This window comes from Vidua macroura, chromosome Z, assembly GCF_024509145.1.
Source record: "Vidua macroura isolate BioBank_ID:100142 chromosome Z, ASM2450914v1, whole genome shotgun sequence".
Lineage (NCBI taxonomy): Eukaryota > Metazoa > Chordata > Aves > Passeriformes > Viduidae > Vidua > Vidua macroura.
The window spans coordinates 81,523,898-81,530,363 of NC_071611.1; the positions used below are offsets into that span (position 1 = coordinate 81,523,898).

At 40.2% G+C, this 6,466-nt stretch overlaps 1 protein-coding gene across 3 annotated transcripts in view; it reads right to left on the reverse strand.

Moving 5' to 3' along the window:
• XRCC4 (X-ray repair cross complementing 4) overlaps nucleotides 1-6,190 on the reverse strand; it is a 142,788-nt gene extending 136,598 nt beyond the window's left edge. For 2 of the 3 annotated variants that reach the window (XR_008441438.1, XM_054004165.1), the window contains exon 1: nucleotides 5,720-6,190. The gene's annotated coding sequence lies outside the window, so the exon portion shown is untranslated. The remainder of the gene's footprint in view (nucleotides 1-5,719) is intronic. The other variant, XM_054004164.1, reaches the window with a different exon arrangement.
• Nucleotides 6,191-6,466: the final 276 nt, after the last annotated feature.

Below are 6,466 nucleotides of genomic sequence, written 5' to 3' on the forward strand. Positions count from 1 at the left end.
GATACGGTTCCACCAAAAATTTAGAACCACTCACTCTACACCCTCAGCCAGCATTTACAAATCTACTGGTTTGTGCTCAATCAGCACCATGTCTACAAACCACATTTGGATAGGGAAAAGGGCACAAAGAGCTTCACAGGAGTCACTTTTACTGTCAGCATCACAAGTTTTGTACATTAAAAATAAATAAATAAATAAATAAAGCCTCTCAAGACTCATCAGCTCACTGCTCTTCTAAGCAATTTTCATGACTCTTCACTCTTTCATTTATTAGTGGGGTTTTTTGGAGGTTTGTTTTTTTTATCCTTGCTATGGACTGGGGAAAAAAAAACCCAGAACAACAAAACCCTACTCAAAAATTTAACCCTTACCCAAGACACTTGATGCCAAGCAGGGGGTCTACTCTAGGAAAACAGCTTTTCAGTATCAGTGTTCCCTTACAGCTCCTGAAGAATGATTGCACGGTTGTGAAAAGAAGCCTGCAGGCTGAGACGAGGGCACAGCAGGGGCACACCAGTACAAAAATGCCACTGGGACTTGAGCTGAGAGGGGAATTAAGTACTCATTAGTAAAATACAGCACAAAACTGCTTTGGCACTGAACCAGTCAGACACAAGTCGGAGATCTTAACACTCAAATCACAACAAGCAGAGATGTGAAGCACCACAGAGGTCTCAGGGTGCCGTGTTAAGGATGTAAATTGCTGCTTTCCCAGGTAAGTTAATAAAGACATAAAAAATGGGGAGTGGGGCACTGAAACAGCACAGAAGGGATGAATACTTTAAAAACAAGTCTCAGTTTATGTAGGGGGGCATAAACTGTTCGTGTTTCTGGCTCCCAACTGCACCTGCAGATCAGTCCCTGAAACACAACAGTGAGCTAACACAATGGCCCTGAAATAATGCAGGTGCATGAGCATAAAAACTCAGTCTCTGAGCACAGGAGTCACCTCTTCACAGCTCCAACAACCTGCTCCAGTGCAGTTTTAGGTAAAGAACCTGCCACTGCATCTTCCTCTCTTTTAGCACTACAAATGTCCTTATTTAAACTGAACTGTCAAAAGTATCAAACTCAAAACATAAGCCTCAAATTGAGACTACATATTAAAAAATTCCTCCTCTACCTCTTTACTTAAAGAAAAGGAAAAAAAAAATCTGGTTTTAGGATAGTCAGGGCTGGTAAAATAAATTCCTGCAACAAACAAGAGTAAAAAAATCATAAAATATAAGGTGCATTTTTCATCTACAGACTTCTCTGACCAAAGCACAGGGAAAAAAAGCCCCTCTCTCTAATACTGCCCTCAGGAGATCACAAAACATTACTCAAGTACTGTATTTCCAAGACACACAAGAATGCTAGTTCCCTGCCTCTTGCTTCCTAAGACAATTATCCTCCATGTCAGCTTTCAGAGAAATTAACATTTTTGCCCCATCTCCTGATCTGTGGCCGCTGCATGCTGGACTCTGAAAATTAAGGTTCATTTTCTCAGCTGGAGTAATTTAATATAAGCTTCCACAACAGAGTTTGATGCTTCCCTGCTTGGCTCAGCCAGCACAAATCTCTCCCCAGGATTTTGTGAGGTTTCACCCCAAGCCTGACACAGCTGACAGCATTTGGAAAGCCCCAGGCTCTCTTCTATCCTGTCCAGCTTCTGAAGTGAAAAGGGTGGCCTCTAAGGCCCCTTTGTAGACCTGTAAACAAACAATCCCTTTCATAATTATTTGAATCATTTATTAAAAAAATAAAATAAAATAAAAAACACACACCAAAAAAAATCCCCACAAATGCAGCCTGTGATGGGATATATAGCCTCACTCTTCCTCTGGTTCCATTAATTTTCCTGTCCCAAGATAGCAAGCAATTTGGCTGATGTCTAGATCAAGGGCACAAAAGTTCTCAGTCTCTGCACTCTTAAAAGTCACATCAGATCAGTCTCCCTTTTTTTTCTGTTTATTTTACAATCTGTGCTCTAGCTGTCTACTCTGCTGGAGGACATCCCTTCCCAGAAAAGCCATCTAACAGTCTGCAGAGCAGATGTAGAAATATTCCAATGCTTTTCCAAGCTTTGTAAATTTGGACAATTTAATCAAAATATGTTTTGTGCAATCACCAGTACACCTTAGAAAGCAGTGGCACCAGAGGCCCTTGCTCAAGGCACACACTTAATGATTTTTTTTTTTTTTCAATTGGAACTTTTCCTGTAAGTCATGTTCTTTTGTGTTGATCAGATTTGACTGTGTTAGATTAGCAAACAACAGTAATTTGTTTAATAATTATCTCTTAAATTTCACCTTAGCTTGTGTCAACATGGGACCATACATAATTCAGTGAGTCTTTTGTACCTTGACATATCTTGGGCAGCAGTCCTTACCATTTACACCATCTGATACTATGTTCTATGAATAATATTCAAATTCACAGAAGGTTTTTCTAACCTTTCCCTTTTTTCCATCTCATATACAGAGGAAAAAGATGTGGGGAAGACTGAGATCCACAAGACATTGATTACAAAGAGGAGGAGATGAAGGCCATTGTTTCCCAGTCCAGGAAAGGGACACAGCTCAAGTCAGGGATACAGCTAGAGAAAATATTCACTTTGGTGAAAAAATAAATAATTTCAAGAACAATTTAATGCTATTTTACAACAGCTGTATAAATTGGAATCTTGGTTATTTAGTGATGTTGGTTCAGAATTTATGCACATGATTTTATGTGCTCCCCACAACATCAGCAAGCACTACATTACATTTCTGCCAAATGTAACAGTGAGGAAATCACAGCTGCAGCCTACTAACCTTGAAGAATCAGATAATGGTTTTGAAATCTGACCCTCAGCTCTGGGTGGTTCCACTTACTCAAGGACATGTGCTGCTTTTTCATCTGGGAATCCCAGGCTCTAATATAACCCCTGAAAAACATTCTCCACCTCCTGCTAAGCCCTAGGTGACAAGAGTTAGGGATTAAAATTTCTCATCCTCAAGTGGCACTGCAAGATAACGAGGACATCAGAAACAGGCATTGAGACAAAACAGCAAGTGACCCTGCAAGGCCCACAAGAGCACACAGCACAAATATTTGCTATACTGCTTTAATGAAGCCAACATACAGCATAGAAAACCACCTAAATTATCTCATCTATACAGAAATGGATGGGTTTTGGTCAAAACAGAGCATTGTAAGACATCCAGTGTTGCTGCACACCAGCAGCAGGGAGTGTCTGTGTCAGAAAGGCACTGAGGTCGCACATTTCAGGCACAGCATCACTACTTCTACAGCAAGGCCACCTCACCTTTACAATATGGAGTTTTTACAATATGGAGTACCTTGCTAAGTGATAGAATACCCTTTCCATCAGCCCATCAGTTGTGTACACATGAAATCTGCCACAAAAAGCAGAAATTTTAAGGCGCAGGAATTCCCACTGCTGTAGGAACGCTCCCCACCACACATCACCCTGTGCAGTAACTTTCTATTAAGTGTATAATTAAAATACCAGGCTAAAGCACCCCTGACACGAAGAATGAGGTTTATTCCTGCTCAGAACAGCTGCAAACTCCAAGCATCTCACAGCTATTGTGATCCATCCTACTACACTGAGTATGTGCACTTCTAGTAGGTGACAGGCAGAGGCAGAGAAATGGAGCCAAAACTAAATGCAGATGGGAGTTTGTTTTTTGGTTGTTGTTGGGTTTGCTTTTTGGGGCTTTTTCTTCCTTGAAAATGGTGTTATTAAACAAAATACCACGCTGTAATTACCACTGTCAGCACACAGACCACCAGCTACCCACGACAGGTTTGCCTCCACAATGCACACCCCTGGTGTTCCACCGCCTCTTTACTCCAGACTGACAGCAGAGCAAATTTGTAGCAGTAGCAAAAATGCAAATAAGTTTATAAGCATTCATGCCTGTGTTTGAAGATACTGGGAAGAACAGATGTGGGCAGCACGTAGAAGCCAAAGAAAAGAAAAGCAGTATCAGCTTTTTGCCAGTCACTCAAACCAGCATTTCTCAAAAAAAAAAAAACCCAGCTGACTGCATTTATAGTTTATTTTCAAATGGTTTTTTCACCTCATATACACACATGGATGTGTTAAGCACAGAAACTTATTTATATGGATGTACCTGTCATGTTAGTCACCCACCAGTGATATTTTTAAAACCATTTCCTCCAATCCTCCTCCTCCTGACGAAAGGTAAAACACACAGAAGATAAAAAACAAGGCTTCCACATGAAATTGTCATTGTTCCATGGTAATTCTTCCTGCATCTGGAAACAGCCTAGAAGTTAAGCCTTTTTTTACCTTTCATTATAGACAAAAATTCCTTGGTGTGCTCTACTACTCAACTAAACAGTATAGAAAGCCTTTCACCACTAAAATATTTCTCAACACCAGGAAACACAGCCACAACCATGAACACTGCTCTTAAGGGACCTAACAGCAACAAAAAAAAAAAAACAAAAAAAAAAAGAACCCAGTATTCATCCTGAGTTTTTATTTAAATATCTGAATATTGCTATGTAGATCAATGTAGTTGTTTAAAGTTATGATTTATTTTTTTGATTTTGACCACCCAGCCCATTCCTGCAGACAACACCAACCAAGCTGTCCCAGCTCCTCAGAGCTGCTTTTCCATGACAAGATATTAATTAGGAGGGAAAAAAAGAACAAGGGAAACTGGAACAACACCATCTGAAAGCCGATTTTCCAGTCAATATCCCATGCCTGTCACAGCTGTATCCCAGAAGACACTTCCAGGCTAGGTGCAGCAATCTTTTGAATTATGCCACCAAGGGTCCCACAAAATCTTTAAATGACGTTTTCCCCACCACAGCAAATTGTTAATCAGAAATCATTTTAATACAGCACATGATGAGTAAAAATTCCCTTTTGAATAGCTGAGACTATTGGAAACCTCACTTGGAAATGAAATGTCTAGGGTAAATAAAGAGCATTTTTTGCAAAAATCTGCAATGGGTTTCAGGTGGGAGCTCAACAGAAACTATCAAAGTAGAAAAAAAAAAAAAGAAATCTATCATAAAAGGGCACATTTGCAAACAAAACTACACTAGAGGAAGCTAGATGACCACCTGAAAGCAGGCTTGGCTATGGTGTGAACAAGGACTGACAGCTGGAGTCTCCCAGGACCTTACAGAATATTTTCAATTTGAGTTTCTAATTCACATTGAGCATCCAGAAGCAAGTCCAAGCAGGCAAAACAACACAGTTTTTGCCTTCTATCTCCAACACACATAAAAAGAAGTTCAAAACTATTAATGCCTTTAAAGTCTTCAGTCATGTTGACCATCAGAAGCTGTACTGGTCAGTGATTATACTAACAACTTATTTCTCTTTACAACCATACTTCAATGTAACATCAATCAAACATTTCAAAGTGAAGCTATCCTAGGTAATAAGGCTATTTTTAGAATTGTCTTTATGCATTTAATCATTTTTTTAAATAAAAAACCTTGACGTGTGGTGGAAGGAAACCAATCCAGTGAATTTAATTCAGTAACAGGAAAAAGATGTAGGAACATGCTGTGAGAAAATGAGCACACAGCAAAATGCTGACTACCTGTTAGACAGGTGGTTAAATCTGCAACGGAACGAACCTTTACAGGCACTAAACAATCTGGAGAAAAATCAGAACAAATCCAGAACCAACACAGTGCCTGAAGTCCACAGGACAGAAAAAAGTCACACGAGAGAACCCACCTCAAACTTTTACACCTGCTCGTGCAGGTAACATCCCAGGTAAATTCTGGTGATTATGAATCTGAAACCACGATTTCACAGAGATCTGTCAATTTACAGTGACCAAATCTACCACTGCTAAGGAAGCTGCTCTGTAGAAGACATAAACAGCATTTTAAGTGGACTGTGTAGGTCTCACTCAGCGCAAAGTCCTCTGCTTCAGTAAATCACTGCCTCAATTCCATGGGATGAATGCATTTTATACGTGCACATCAACCCCCACAGCCTCCCACAGCAGCTGCACAAAGTACGTCAAATGTTACCTCAAAATGTCATTGTAGAGAGAGGAAAAAAAAACCTGTTTACCCTCACCAAAGGAAAAAGCAAAACTGTCCCACACCCAGCAGACCGGCAGGAATTTGGTGCTGAAACACAAAGAATGACACAGACCCCAGGACCAAGGCACCACACTGGGAAGGTGGGTGGCTTACAAAACCACATTTATAAGGAGGAACAGGTTCCTCGTAAACACTTCAGGAGCTCGTTATGACAGCAGCACTCGGGCACCTAGACACAAAGTCATCACTGTGAAAGTTTCTTCAGCAGCGACGACGTCTTCACTTTACTGAGCTCTCACAGCATCAGAGGTTATAGAACAACTTATTGTTGCTTTGGAGGGAATAACAAACAAACAAAACAAACACAAACCAAACAAAGCAAAACAAACAAACAAAAAAGTCTCCTGGAGGAAAATAAAAAAAAAAAAGT